Source organism: Polyodon spathula, chromosome 1 (assembly GCF_017654505.1).
Source record: "Polyodon spathula isolate WHYD16114869_AA chromosome 1, ASM1765450v1, whole genome shotgun sequence".
Classification (NCBI taxonomy): domain Eukaryota; kingdom Metazoa; phylum Chordata; class Actinopteri; order Acipenseriformes; family Polyodontidae; genus Polyodon; species Polyodon spathula.
In genome coordinates, this window is record NC_054534.1 from 110679933 (window position 1) to 110695931 (window position 15999).

Sequence of the window (15999 nt, forward strand, 5' to 3'; positions counted from 1 at the left end):
TGGACAAACTTGTGCAAATCAATAAAGCTTGTATAAAAGATATTAACTTGAAGTTTTTTTTCGATTCTGGGTGATGTGCTCAGAAATAGCTGTTTTGTGATAAGACAAAAATAAAAAGACTTTGCACTTAAACACCAGTAGAGATCTTGTAAATAAATAAGCTTACAAAGGCTTAAACAGATCACTGGATTTAAGAAGCGAGTATTATATTTCTCTGTTACAAACTGCTTTAATAGCCTATACATTCCCAGATGAAATAAAGAAAATTCAAGGAGAGAATAACCCCATTGAAGGTTTAAATGAAATCAGATGTTATCAAAAGAATTAATATTGCACTTGATTTTTCTTCTAGGTTTGGAAAATAAATAATTCTGATGGAGATTCAAGCATTGGGACACAGGTGGAGACAACGGTGAAACAACTGATCGTACAGCAGGGGCTGTGAATGGGACGAGACCATTGAAAACTGCTGTGCTACTGAAGAATATTGTCAGCTATACTGGACATTCATTTTGAAAAGAACGTGACATTTGAATGATTCAGTGTTGTATATGTCTAAAATGAATGAAGGGAAATTCATGTTAACATTATTTGTAATAGGTTAGCAGTAGAAGTGTTGTGCAAAATTATTATATTTGTGGGGGTATTGTATAGAGAATATCACGAGATATAATTAAGGTTTTTTATAACTATGAGAAAAGAAACACTTACCTACTAATGTGTTACATATAGATAGTTAAGCATTCACACGCTATTTTAGTACTTGTTCAATGTATAGTGATCATTTTTAAGTCATAGTTTTAGTTTGTAATCAATCTTACGTGCATTTTAAGATTGAGATGGTCGAGCTAGAATATTGGATTCTAGAATGATGGAATTTTACATATGCAAGTTAAAAATAACAATGATTCACCTAAATTTGTAAGGTCAGAGCAACATACCAATATCCAGAATTGGCTTCAAAGGGAAATAGGTAGTACAATAAAAGATTACAAAGAGCGAATAGCTGAACGAATGTATGAAGGTAATGAGAAACGTAGGAAGAGGGGGCTTTTTGATGAAATAGCAGGCTGGTTTGGTGCAGGAAATTCTGTTGCAAACAGCTGGGATATTTATCAAATGTCAAGAGGGCAAACTTGGATAGCAAGTACTGTTGGAGAAGGAATGGAAAGATTGGGGAATGGACAAATGTATGTAAATCAAGGGATTAGACTCCAGGGTACAGCTATATATGAGCTAATGGATGGAACAGAGGGAGCCTTGCGCAATTTGACCAAAGCGATAGATTGTAGAATATTTGCGGGTGACCTTTTAAAAACAATGAAGGAAGAAATAATGGACATTAGGCTAGGAGTGGTACCTAGACATGCACAGGAGGAACTCAGGTTGAGGTTGGCAATGTTCCATCCTGATCAGACTGACCTCCTGGGAGCTAGTTTAGTGTGGCCAAAGGAGAACGGCAAGGAACCACCTGGTCATATAGGGTTCTATCTCTCAATACCATACATGGATCCTAATAACCAGTATAAAGACAGTTTGAAGATTAGACCAATAGGAGTACTACACAATGAGACAGTGATAGTTTGGGAAAAGGCTACATGGAAAGTTCAACGAGGGAACTGGAGTGGTGTGGTGCATAAAGCATGCTGTTATGAAACAAATAGTCATGTAGTTTGCTGGTGTCCTGCAATCACCGGAATCAATAGAAATATAAACACTGAATTAGAGGTACATCCACTAGAGGGGTGGAAAAAAGCAGTGCAGGCTGGGAAATATCAATGGTGTGTGTTGAGTAACCATACCAATTTTAAGTATGGAGATTTAACTTGTCAGACTTCTCCAGGATTTTGTTTTACTCCAACACATGCAGTTCAGATTGGAGATATATATATATATATACCTGAAACTGAAGCAGAGGAGTTCCAAATTACAGCTTGGTGGGATGACACATATCTAGATTCATATTCGGTCATTTTTTCTCAAATGCACAAATTGGTTAAAATAGCCCTACAAAGAGCGGAAGAGAAGCTGCTCAAAGCGAAGGTCGGAGTTGATTTGGCATAATTAAAAGCCACTGTATTGAAACGATATGGATGTTTAGGGCAGGCCTTAGGGAACACTTTTTTGGGATTATATTGTTTTAATAATACTGTTACTAGTAATAATATTGATCCTGTGGAATAGCATTCAGTGTTTTTGGTGGAAAAAACAACAGCGACAGTTAGAAAGGACCATTGACAGATGGGAAACTGTAAACTTACTGGGAGCCACCATGAATAAGAAATAACACCTGTGTACAGTGATATTAACTGTATTTACTGTATTTTTTTATGTTTATTTTTCATTTTTTGTATTATTTGTACGTATCTTTGTTTTGTTTTTGCTTATAGCACACTTACATATAGAAACAGAGAAAGCAAGGTAGATACCTACACATAATGGAGAGACTTAGAATAAAGGAACATGCTTCACTATAATATATTATACAAACACGTTACTTGATGTGACTACTCAGAACCAGCGAAGAGGACATCTGAGGGCTCGAGATCACGTGAGCAACTTGGTTGTAGCGGGTCACCCCCCTCCATCTTATATTCTAAAAGTAGGGTATGTTGGAAAACATGGATTGAGAATTGATTAGCAGTTTGCTACGCATGTGGACTGGCAGAGCTATACTGGTATTTTTTTCTGAAAAGAGACTAATATTGCAGATAGCAGACTGTTTGGTTCAAATTGCATGTACTGTTTACAATTGATAGAGACATTGCGTCTACAAGCTTCTTGCCCAGCATTGACTGCAAGCTAAAAAGATAACAATGCTGTGGACCAGAAGGGGCCAGGCTGTAAGACTTTGGAATGCAAAGCATAAAGGGGCTAAAAGGCCTGGCATTGGACCCAGAGGTTCTCAGAGAGATCAAAAGAGATAATGCTACTGGGATCAAAGGGGCAGATTTATGGACCTTTTTTCTCCAGGAGTGTGAAGAATGCACTGAGTTCAGAGGTTGTCACACTAGACTACACACACACACACACACACACTAAATTAACAGAATAATGTGTTGTACCTTCACCATTGGTTAAGTGTCAGAGAAAGTGGAGGTGGACCATCTATACAGAAGGGTATTTAATGTCATGCAAACATTGTGACCAGACTCCCTGAATATTTCAATAAACCTGGCAACTGATTGAAGAAAAGGACTCTGTGCAATTTCTTGAATCTACTTAATCACCATCATTTTTTTTTTAAGTTACTTCACTTGGAAGTTTTGGGGGTAGGATGTGTAAATAAATGAAAAAAATAAATAAATAAAATTAATTAAAATAATATTTAAAGTGTAAATTAATGAATATTTCAATAAGGCCATATCCAAAAACTTTGTCCAACTGTTCTTGAAGGCATCCGTTAGATATTATATACGTTTCTATATGATAATAACATGACAGGCACTATATATATATATATATATATATATATATATATATATATATATATATATATATATATATATAGTACATATATAGTACGTTTAATGCCACGACTGCCGGTGCTGTTGTCCACGACAACAGGGAGTGCCATGCAATTACATGGGCTGATGTGACTAAAACCACTGCTGTCTGCAAATTAATTACATTAATTCTATTTTAACATTACATTGTTAAACTATGTGATCATGTTAAATTCAATATAAAGCCATACAGACAAATAAAATAAGGAAATGCATTAATAACTTGTTTCATATTATAGGCATCCTTTTTTATATTCAGTACGATCGGTTGACTTATTGTTTATATTTTTACTTGCGTATTAGAACATGTCGAGTGATTTCTCACAGTGTTCCCCATTTCAAGTCCCTTTGAAAATAATGAAAGCCCAGAGATCAGAGATGAAGTTGCTGCTCTTGTGAGCAATATTATTTATACACAGGACAATAACTGTATACAAATATTTTAACAACAGTGCTTCAGTGTGCAAATGAAAATATCAAACACAATACGTTGTGCAACGTATTGTGCAAACTAAGCATATATATATGACAGCTGGATATTTTGGTGCTGCTAATACAGGTGGTGTTAGTGACCAACCATTATAGAAACTAAAAGTAAATAACAACGTGATTCCTTCGAAATTCGTCTACAGCAAACACACAACAATATTTAGCAACTAAAACACACATAGTTATATAAAACTATGAAGACACAGCCCCGGAACCTCTGGGCGTGCAGAGTCGCAGCGCCAGAACCTCTGGGCGTGCAGAGTCGCAGTGCCGGAACCTCTGGGCGTGCAGAGTCGCAGCGCCGGAACCTCTGGGCGTGCAGCGTCGCAGCCCAGGAACCTCTGGGCGTGCAGAGTCGCAGTGCCAGAACCTCTGGGCGTGCAACGTCGCAGCCCAGGAACCTCTGGGCGTGCAGAGTCGCAGCGCCGGAACCTCTGGGCGTGCAGAGTCGCAGTGCCGGAACCTCTGGGCGTGCAGAGTCGCAGCGCCGGAACCTCTGGGCGTGCAGAGTCGCAGCCCCGGAACCTCTGGGCGTGCAGAGTTGCAGCCCCGGAATCTCTGGGCGTGCAGGGTCGCAGCGCCAGAACCTCTGGGCGTGCAGCGTTGCAGCCCCGGAAACTCTGGGTGTGCAGTGTCGCAGCGCCGGAACCTCTGGGCGTGCAGAGTCGCAGCCCCGGAACCTTTGGGCATGCAGAGTCACAGGGCCGGTACCTGTAATAAAAAATCTCTTAAATGCTTTATTTTTAAAATCTCAACCCAGTTGTATCAAGTCTGCAAGTTCTTGAGTGGCATAAAACGACCCTGGCTGCAACTCCATTGCCGTTTATTATACACAAATAATCTTACATGATTAGAAAAACGTCATGAACGATATAAGCGGCTTCTTACACTACTGGGTTTGATTAAATGAGCAGCACACATCTAAATATGAAAGCTGAACATTAATTTCAACAAAGAACAATGACAACTTTTTTAATATATATATATATATATATATATATATATATATATATATATATATATATATATATATATATATATATATATATATATACTTCAATGGGAATTAGCCTGCTATATTATATTAAACCAAAACAATAAAAATAATAACAATCTGGTTCTCTCTTACCTCTTTCAATGAATACAATTTAATTAATACAGAATAAAAACATACTAAGTTAACAACTGCCTAGCCTAAGTTTAATTAATCGTTTTTGTAATCTACCAGCAGCTTCTGTTGCATACACATCGCTGATAATAGTGCAAACAGTGGGTCAAACTAATAAGAACATAAGAACATAAGAAAGTTTACAAAGGAGAGGAGGCCATTCGGCCCATCTTGCTCGTTTGGTTGTTAGTAGCTTATTGATCCCAGAATCTCATCAAGCAGCTTCTTGAAGGATCCCAGGGTGTCAGCTTCAACAACATTACTGGGGAGTTGATTCCAGACCCTCACAATTCTCTGTGTAAAAAGTGCCTCCTATTTTCTGTTCTGAATGCCCCTTTGTCTAATCTCCATTTGTGACCCCTGGTCCTTGTTTCTTTTTTCAGGTCGAAAAAGTCCCTTGGGTCGACATTGTCAATACCTTTTAGAATTTTGAATGCTTGAATTAGGTCGCTGCGTAGTCTTCTTTGTTCAAGACTGAACAGATTCAATTCTTTTAGCCTGTCTGCATATGACATGCCTTTTAAGTCCGGAATAATTCTTTGCACTCTTTCTAGAGCAGCAGTATCTTTTTTATAGCGAGGTGACCAGAAGTGCACACAATATTCAAGATGAGGTCTTACTAATGCATTGTACAGTTTTAACATTACTTCCCTTGATTTAAATTCAACACTTTTCATAATGTATCTGAGCATCTTATTAGCCTTTTTTATAGCTTCCCCACATTGTCTAGATGAAGACATTTCTGAGTCAACAAAAACTCCTAGGTCTTTTTCATAGATTCCTTCTCCAATTTCAATATCTCCCATATGATATTTATAATGTACATTTTTATTTCCTGCGTGCAGTACCTTACACTTTTCTCTATTAAATGTCATTTGCCATGTGTCTGCCCAGTTCTGAATCTTGTCTAGATCATTTTGAATGGCCTTTGCTGCTGCAACAGTGTTTGCCACTCCTCCTATTTTTGTGTCGTCTGCAAATTTAACAAGTTTGCTTACTATACCAGAATCTAAATCATTAATGTAGATTAGGAATAGCAGAGGACCTAATACTGATCCCTGTGGTACACCACTGGTTACCACACTCCATTCTGAGGTTTTTCCTCTAATCAGTACTTTCTGTTTTCTACATGTTAACCACTCCCTAATCCATGTACATGTGTTTCCTTGAATCCCTACTGCGTTCAGTTTGAGAATTAATCTTTTGTGCAGGACTTTGTCAAAAGCTTTCTGGAAATCTAAATAAACCATGTCATATGCTTTGCAATTATCCATTATCGATGTTGCATCCTCAAAAAAATCAAGCAAGTTAGTTAGACACGATCTCCCTTTTCTAAAACCATGCTGACTGTCTCCCAGGACCCTGTTACCATATAGGTAATTTTCCATTTTGGATCTTATTATAGTTTCCATACGTTTGCATGTAATAGAAGTCAGGCTTACTGGTCTGTAGTTACCTGGTTCAGTTTTGTTTCCCTTTTTGTGGATCGGTATTACGTTTGCAATTTTCCAGTCTGTCGGTACCAACCCGGTGTCAAGAGACCGCTGCATGATCTTGGTTAGAGGTTTGTAAATTACTTCTTTCATTTCTTTGAGTACTACTGGGAGGATCTCATCCGGCCCAGGGGATTTGTTTATTTTAAGCGCTCCTAGTCCCTTTAACACTTCTGCCTTGGTTATGCTAAAGTTATTTAAAACTGGATAGGAACTGGATGACATGTGGGGCATGTTGTCCATATCTTCCTTTGTAAAGACTTGTGAAAAGTAATAATTTAATATATTTGCTATTTTTTTCTTCATGTACGATTTTGCCATTTGTATCTCTTAGACATTTAACCTCCTCTTTGAATGTTCTCTTGCTGTTGTAATATTGGAAAAACATTTTGGAATTGGTTTTAGCCCCCTTAGCAATGTTCATTTCTATTTCTCTCTTGGCCTTTCTAACTTCCTTTTTGACTTGCGTTTGCAGTTCCGTTCCGTTTGCGTCTCTAGTACTACATTTTTGAAGAAAAACCATCCTTTTTCTTTGGATGTTTTCTCTATTTTACTCCAATCTACTTCTGTTAGTCTCTGTTTCATACCTTCAAAATTGTAAACCTTAGCTTTAGTCATTACTTTTGTGGTTTTAAAAAACACTTCAAATGAGGCCATGTTATGGTCTGAGTTTGCTAGTGGTTCTCTGACCTTTAGTTATTCCGCCTTTGTTATTTGAAAAGACTAAATCAAGGCATGCCTCTCCTCTAGCCGGTGCCTTGACAAATTGTGTTAGGAAGCAGTCATTTGTCATTTCCACCATTTCAGTTTCATCCATCGTGCTACCCACCAGGTTTTCCCATTTTATATGGGGGAAGTTGAAATCCTCCATTAGTATGGCTTCTCCTTTGCTACACGCATTTCTAATGTGCCTGTATAACAGATTATTTTGCTCACCGTCTGACTCTGGCGGTCTATAGCATGCTCCTATTATTATGCCCTTTGAATTTTTGTCCGTTATTCTGACCCATATTGATTTGGCTTTGCTTTCTTTGTCCAGGTTTAACCCCTGGGCTTCAAGACTGTTTCTTATGTATAGCGCTACCCCTCCTCCTCTTCTGTCCAGTCTGTCTTTCCTATACAGTGTATACCCACAAATATTATATTCGTCCCCATCACTCTCAGACAACCAAGTTTCTGTAACACCTATCACATCATAGTTACATGTTAGTGCAGTAGCTTCAAGTTCTAGAATTTTGTTTCTGATACTTCTAGCATTTAGATAAATACATTTAATGGTTGTCTTACCTGAGTTGTTCTCCTTGTTTTGATGCGGTCTCCCTTCTGTTTTTTTGTTGATTTCTCCCCCCTTCCTTTCTAGTTTAAATGCTTCTGAACCTGCTCGAGGATCTTTTCTCCAAGTAGACTGGTTCCCTTGTTATTTAAGTGCAGTCCGTCCCGTCTATACAGATAGTCCTTGTTGTAGAATGTGGTCCAATGATCAAGATAAGTGAAGCCTTCCTGTGTGCACCACGTCTTCAGCCATGCGTTTTGATTAATTATTTCCAGCTGTCCATATGGTCCTTTGCAAGGTACCGGTAGTATACCAGAAAATACCACAGTTTTGGTTTTCTCTTTTAATTTCCTTCCTAGCTCTCTGAATTTGTTTTGCAGGGATTTTGGTCTGTCTCTTCCAATGTTGTTTGTACCGATGTGGATGACTACTACCGGGTCGTCTCCTGTTCGTTCTAGGAGCCTGTCCACGTTCTCAGTGATGTGCTTGACCGAGGCTCCCAGAAGGCAGCACACTGTTGTAGTAAGGGGGTCCAAACTGCGAATTGAACTTGCTGTGTTTCTCAATATGGAGTCCCCAACAATCATGACCTCCCTTCTTTTTGCTGTCTGGTCACCACTGTCCATAGGGTCCTGGATGTTGTTCCTTTCGCTCTCTTGTTGGTTTTGCTCATCAGAATTCTGAAGTGACTCAAATCTGTTGGTTGTTTTGATTTCTGGTGGTTGTGTTTGACGAAGTTTCTTTTTTTTCCCCTGCTTCTGCCTACCTGAACCCAGCTGTTCTGACCTTCTATCTCCCTGGTGACTTTCATTCTGTTAGGGGTGATGCAGACTTCCATGAATTGTGGGTGTGCCAGCTCCTCAAGATCCTGTTGCTGTCTCATTTCTTCCAGCTTCATCTCTAGCATACTTACTAGTTTATGCAAATACTGGATCGCACAGCACTTTTACCACACTTGGTTTAGCTCTGCTGGGTTTTTTCGGATTTCCCACATCATGCAGGTGTCACAGATTACTGGCTTGAAGACCATGTTGATGTTTTTTTTTTTTTTTTGAAGTTTTAGTTTCTTCTGCAGCTGTCAACCTGCTTTCAAACTGCTTCTAAACTGCTCTGTACTTTTCCATGTCTGTACTTCTCCCACTCGCTGTCGCTTCCACTCGTTGTCGTGGGGAAGACTGTTCCCAGTCTGGGAAGACTGTTATACTAGAACACGCGTAGTGTTCGTTGTTGCGTGTATTTGATTTTTGGATAGTGTACTCAAGCCGGTGTTGTGTAATATTCTGCATCCCGTATAATTGTGTATCACCTGCTTATTGAAGTGTCTGCAAGCAGGTAGTCTGGCGATTGGTCTTCCGCCACGGTTTGTTTTCGTTGGAATCCCGAAGTGAGCACTTTTCTCTCTAATGTTAAGGGTGGGGGTTAGTCTATATTTGCATTGTTACGAAGCATTGTTTTGTTTAATAATCAAAAACCACTTGATTGCATGCAGTACAATAAGCAGGGGATGCAGAGTATTACACAACACCGGTAACTAAACAGGAATGTGCTGCACTGCACTCGAGGGTTCTTTGTGTTAATGCAGCGAGTCTGTCTCTGTCCGTGTCTCTCTGTATAATTTAGCCGCGAACGTGGTGTCTCAACAAACATCCTCTCCGGGGCTGTGAGAGAGTCGCATACAAATATGAAATGACTGTAACATAGACGTGTTACTTGAAAAACGTGAACAGTAACAGTAGCGAGGTTTAATCATGTGAAAACAATGCGTGTATACACACACACGCACACACACACACACTCTGGGCTGATCAAGCTCCTAGTAAAACCTGCACTGGCAGATAAAGTCTTATTAACATCCCTGTCGTGGTAAAGGAGCTGAGAAATACATGTTCCAGCGGGGTTATTCCGAAGTAGATGGCTCGACTGCTTTTTAGAAATGAGCTTTTAATTCTAACGTTATTTAATGTAGCGAGGCGGTCCCCTCGGTGAACAGGGGAAGAGGAGTGACACAGCTGTTCAGCATGCGTGCACAGCACCAGCGTTTTCATCATCACTACAAACGGAGGAAACGCGTGTCCACAATGTGTTGCACTCGCGTTCGGATGACGTGGCTCTGTTGCAAGTCCAACAGCATGCATTGTTACAAGGCTGGTTTCCTTGTGCGCCCTGACTGTCCATTCCTGCCCAACACAATGAACTGCTTTGCATTCGGTGTCACTGGTAAAGAGAGGTGGTGTTCGATTACTGCTAATGCTGGAATTAAAAATAAACTATATAAAATCTCCCTGAGATCAAAAGGTTAACAATTGTTATTTATTTTACAATTTTTAAAGAAGACTTGGTCAGTACACCATTTATGTATTTATTTATTTAAAGTGTGTAAAGAGGGGAACTACACATTTATTTATTTATTGTAAGTATTTTAAATGTTTAAAGCTATACCTTTTTCGAATGAGCTGTATGGGTTATAGAGCCAGTACAGTGCAAGCATGTGGTTCACTTCGCAGATAGGAATGGCAGTCTGTAATTGAACTCTGTACCAAATAAACCACCTTCAGACCTGATCATACAACATGGCAATCTCCCGGAGAGACAGAGCACTATCCCTGGACCTGTGCAGTCGGCTGGGTCATACAGGGTGATTCCTGCTTCAGTGTCACGCAGTCATTGTTCCCCAGCACTTCCTCCTCTGACACAGTGTGCCGTCCTCTTTCTCCGTCCCCCCCTCCCCCTGAATACAGGAATGGGATCGTGATTTATAAACGCCAGCCAGACTCCAAGCGATGAGCTTGTTTGATCTGCACCTCTGCATGCCGCTCAGTAGCGCGCTGTGAAATGGGCTCGGGAGCCAATCGCTGCTGTTGCCAGTCTTACCATTCGGGAAGTGAAACTGTCTGGGGTTCGTTTGCCTTGCTAGTCACGTGCCAGACAAGCCAGCGACAGTCTGCTGGAGTTAAGCTCTTTCAGCAGCTTGGCAACCTGCCCGGCTTCAGTTCTCTGGGTGAAGAGAGGCAATGTCAAACCTGCGGCTCTAACATTGAGACTGGCTGTTTCAAACCGGGGAGAGAAATAAACAGAAATGAAACTCTTGCGGGATACTTCTCTTGTGATGAATGAGTGTCATGGTGATTTGTAAACCCCAGACCAGCATTGGAGAAATCTAGTTCTCACTGCTCTGCTTCATTTAGAAATGCTTTGTTAGAAATACACATGCCTTTTTTTTTCTTGTCGGATTGTAGATTGATCGTTTAACGAGGTATTTCTGTTTAACGAGGTATTTCAGTTTAACGAGGTATTATATGATGTGTTAATTACAGTAATGATAACACCTGAACACTCGCTGTCGTTTTATTTGTGTTGCAGATTCATCAGCGGATCATTTCCTGTGCAGTTTGGAGTGAGACGGAGGTAAAGAGCTGAAATACAGACTGAACTCCTGCTGGACTGGTCATCATGCACTCTCGATTCAGTGACCTTCAACACAACTACTGTGTGTAGAACAGCAGGGCCTGCAACAGCACCGCCTCTAAATAGACCACCAGAAACAGACTGCTCCTCAAGTATAATCTCATCCACTAGAATATAGTGTGTGTTACTTTACATAACTTTATTGTGGATATTTTCTAATGAGTTCTATTGAAACTGTATTTATTTATATATAGATGTGTATATTAGACCCGTCTTGAGGTTGTAAGGTTTACTTTTGTAGGATTTACAGAAACTGTATATGGACTGGGATTTATTTATATATAGATGTGTATATTAGACTCGTCTTGAGGTGGTAAGGTTTACTTTTGCACCTCTCTGTATCAGCACGAACGCCACTGAAAGCTTTGGGATGGACAGTAAGCTCACTCCTTATGGAAACCTTTACTTGAAGCACTAATGACTACTCTTTTAAATGCACTTCTACAGCCCTGTATAAAGACTGGTTCAGCCCTATATGGAATAACTTCGACTATATGAAAGAGCTGCTGTTCTTTTGCACTAATCCTTGTATTGAATATACACGGTGTTATCAGTGCAGTGCAGGCTGGGACACACTTTCTCTTATCATGGCACCAAGACACTGGGGCCTCAAGCATGTCAACTTTTACAGGCACTGATTTCAGACACACAGAGTGGGGGGGGGGGGGGGGGGGGGTCCCATAACAGCACAGGCACCCCCTCTACCCCTCTCACTGTTTTTCTTCCCCTTTCTTGCTCTCACATTCACTCGCTCTTCTTGGTTTCGTTTCCTCAGAGATCACCAGCAGTCTCTTGCCCCGCCCCCGCCGCCGCCTCCTATTGGTTAACCCCTTCAGTGGGCGGGGCCAAGCCATGCAGCTCTGTCACACCCACATTCTGCCGATGGTCGGGGAGGCGAATATCAGCTGCAGTCTCATACGGACAGGTGAGAGCTCCTGCAATCACTGAGACTCGTTGAGACACGCCCCCTCACCTGCAGGAGTAAGAGTCCGGGCTGTATCTGGGTATGGGTCTGTGTACCTGTCTATGTCTCTGGGTAAGGGTCTGTGTCTATGTCTCTGGGTATGGGTCTGTGTCTCTGTCTATGTCTCTGGGTATGGGTCTGTGTTTCTGTCTATGTCTCTGGGTCTGGGTCTGTGTCTCTGTCTATGTCTCTGGGTATGGGTCTGTGTCCCTGTCTATGTCTCTGGGTATGGGTCTGTGTCTCTGTCTGTGTCTCTGGGTATGGATCTGTGTCTCTGTCTATGTCTCTGGGTATGGGTCTGTGTCTCTGTCTATGTCTCTGGGTATGGGTCTGTGTCTCTGTCTATGTCTCTGGGTATGGGTCTGTGTCTCTGTCTGTGTCTCTGGGTATGGATCTGTGTCTCTGTCTATGTCTCTGGGTATGGGTCTGTGTCTCTGTCTATGTCTCTGGGTATGGGTCTGTGTCTCTGTCTATGTCTCTGGGTATGGGTCTGTGTCTCTGTCTATGTCTCTGGGTATGGGTCTGTGTCTCTGTCTATGTCTCTGGGTATGATCTGTGTCTCTGTGTCTCTGGGTCTGGGTCTGTGTCTCTGTCTATGTCTCTGGGTATGGGTCTGTGTCTCTGTCTATGTCTCTGGGTATGGGTCTGTGTCTCTGTCTGTGTCTCTGGGTATGGGTCTGTGTCTCTGTCTATGTCTCTGGGTATGGATCTGTGTCTCTGTCTATGTCTCTGGGTATGGGTCTGTCTCTGTCTATGTCTGGGTATGGGTCTGTGTCTCTGGGTATGGGTCTGTGTCTCTGTATATGTCTCTGGGTCTTGGTCTCTGTCTTTGGGTATGGGTCTGTGTCTCTGTATATGTCTCTGGGTCTTGGTCTCTGTCTTTGGGTATGGGTCTGTGTCTCTGTATATGTCTCTGGGTATAGATCTGTGTGCTCTGGGTCTCTGTCTCTGTCTCTGGGTATGGATCTGTGTCTCTGTCTATGTCTCTGGGTATGAGTCTGTGTCACTGTCTCTGTCTGTGTCTCTAGGTATGGATCTGTGTCTCTGTCTGTGTCTCTAGGCATGGATCTGTGTCTCTGTCTATGTCTCTGGGTAAGGGTCTGTGTCTATGTCTCTGGGTATGGGTCTGTGTCTCTGTATATGTCTCTGGGTCTTGGTCTCTGTCTCTGTCTATGTCTCTGGGTCTGGGTCTGTGTCTCTGGGTATGGATCTGTGTCTCTATCTGTGTCTCTGGGTATGGGTCTGTCTGTTTCTGGTTATGTGTGTGCAGGTATAGGTATAGCTGTGGGTGTCATTTTTATCTCTTCTCTTCCAGAGCATCCGAACCACGCCCGGGAGCCGATGAGGGAGATTGCGCTGCAGGAGTGGGACGGCATTGTCATCATCTCCGGGGATGGACTGCTGCATGAGGTCTGTCTGCCTGCTTCTATCTCTGTCTCTCTCTGCCTCTGCTTCTCTGTGTTTCCTTCCTTTCCTCCTCTCTGTATTAATGTGATTGCTGTCTTTGCAGGTGATTAATGGTCTGATGGCTCGAGGGGACTGGAAGCAAGCTATCTAGACTCCAGTGGGGATCCTGCCCTGTGGCTCTGGCAATGCCCTTGCTGGGGCAATAAACCACAACGCTGGGTAAGTAAGTACATGTCTGCCTGGACAGAGTGTGCGTCTGCCTGGACAGAGTGCAGAATAACGGGACATTGAAAGCATTGCCAGAGCTGTTGGATTCCTTCATTACAAACATACAGTACATTGGTAATAAATAAATTGCACAAGTCAATAAAATAATTTCAAACAAAGTATCTCTTTGTCTCTCTCTCTCTCTCTCTCTATCCGCCCTCAAAGTTTTGAGATGTGTCTCCGGGACCCCCGCTTGATGAACTGGTGCTTTCTGCGTGCAAGGGAGGAGTCTGTCCCATGGACCTTGTTTCCGTAACGATGTCGACATTGATCACCGTAAAGCATCCTGAGGAAAAAACTGCCACGGAACCCGGCGAAGCCTTGTCGGCAAAGCCGGAGCGACTGGCCAGCGAGGAGGAAGAGGCGGGGTCAGCGAGCTTCGACGGGGGTCACAGGCGCCTCTTCTCCTTCCTGTCAGTGGCCTGGGGCTTTGTGTCCGACGTGGATATCGAGAGTGAGCGCTACCGAGGGCTGGGCTCGGCTCGCTTCATGCTGGGCACCCTGGTGAGACTCGCCTCCCTCCAGTCCTACAGGGGCCGCCTCTCCTACCTGCCCCAGTCTGCCGCCTCCCTCTCCTCCCTCTCCCTGCCCCCCCTCTCCCAGCTCCAGCAGCCCCCCAGGAGGCCTTTATCCAGGAGCATCACAGAGGGCCTGGGGGCCTACAGCCGTGTCCCTCTGCACAGGACAGTGTCTGATATGGGACTGAGCGAGGAGCGCAACCCACTGAAAAGAAACACCCTGAGCGCTCTGTCTCCCGTGCCGGACTGCTTGCAGGAGGGGGTCGGCCAGGACTCGGAGGAGACTCCCACTTTCCAAGCAGTACCAGGGACTATTGAAGAGGTGTTGCCCCCGTCCACACCCCAGCAGTGCTGTGGTACAGCCTGCCTGTGCACCCCCTAGTGACGGCACACCGACAGTGCAAGCTTCCTCGTCCTGTTTAGCAGAAGGGGTGCTGTCCATTTCAGAAGCAGCCGCTGGTCACCCGTACAAGACCGCACCCACCCAAGAAGTACCAGTCTCACTGGCCCCTCCCGTTCCCAGCCCCGCCCCTTTGCCCTTGTACTTGCATCATTACCTGACTTCAGCATTCACCTTTGACCTCCCGGTGTCGGCCGATCAAAACCCCACCTCCGAACTGAACCCACCAATCGGAAAGCGGCTCCCAGACGAGAGCTGGAGAGTGGGTAGCTCAATCTAATGGCAGCGTCGATTGCGCGGAACAGCAGTCTACGTTCCTCGCGCGGACAATGGATGCGTTCGACTCCGTAACCCAAGAGAGAGGTGTGAAGAACGACCCGGTGCAGAATACAGGCAATCATTTCCCTCCACGAGCGGAAGACGAGACCGGACCGGTTGACGGGCTCCGGCAGCCTTTGGATCGGCCGGGACAGAAGAACTGGGTGACCGTGGAGGGGGACTTCATTCTGGTCTTGGCCCTCTATCAGTCCCACTTGGGGGCAGACTTATTTGCGGCCCCCCAGGCCCGCTTTGACGACGGCACCATTCACTTGAGCTTCCTGTAAGCTGGACTCTCCCACCAGGAGATCGAGAGCCCTTTCGTCAGCCACATCCAGACCCGAGCCTTCAGACTGGAGCCCCTGTCCCACCGAGGCACGCTGGCCGTGGGTGGAGAGCTGGTGCCGTATGGATCTCTGCAGGCTCAGGTAAGGATCTTTGATGACATGATGTTAAATAAAAATCTAAATTACATTCGGATAGGATGTTTTTATTATGTGTCAAGAATGGATTGATTTTGATCATGTTGGAGCCAAAGCCGCAAATGTTTTACATCAGCCATGTGAAGTTGTGGTGAATGCATCCTCCCTTCTGTTTAAAATCTGTCTGTTCCCTTTCAGGTGCATCCTGGGATGGGTCGTCTGATTGTCGGAGACCCTGCTGTGAAAATCACAAAGTTCTGAGTTGTTTTGGCGGGAGAGGAGTTGGGCGTTCCTAATCGACTTGTTTTT

The 15999-nt window shown here is 43.3% G+C and overlaps 1 pseudogene; it reads left to right on the forward strand.

The window, feature by feature from the left end:
- The first annotated feature begins 11764 nt into the window (after positions 1-11764).
- Positions 11765-15951, forward strand: LOC121329205 (annotated as a pseudogene).
- Positions 15952-15999: the final 48 nt, after the last annotated feature.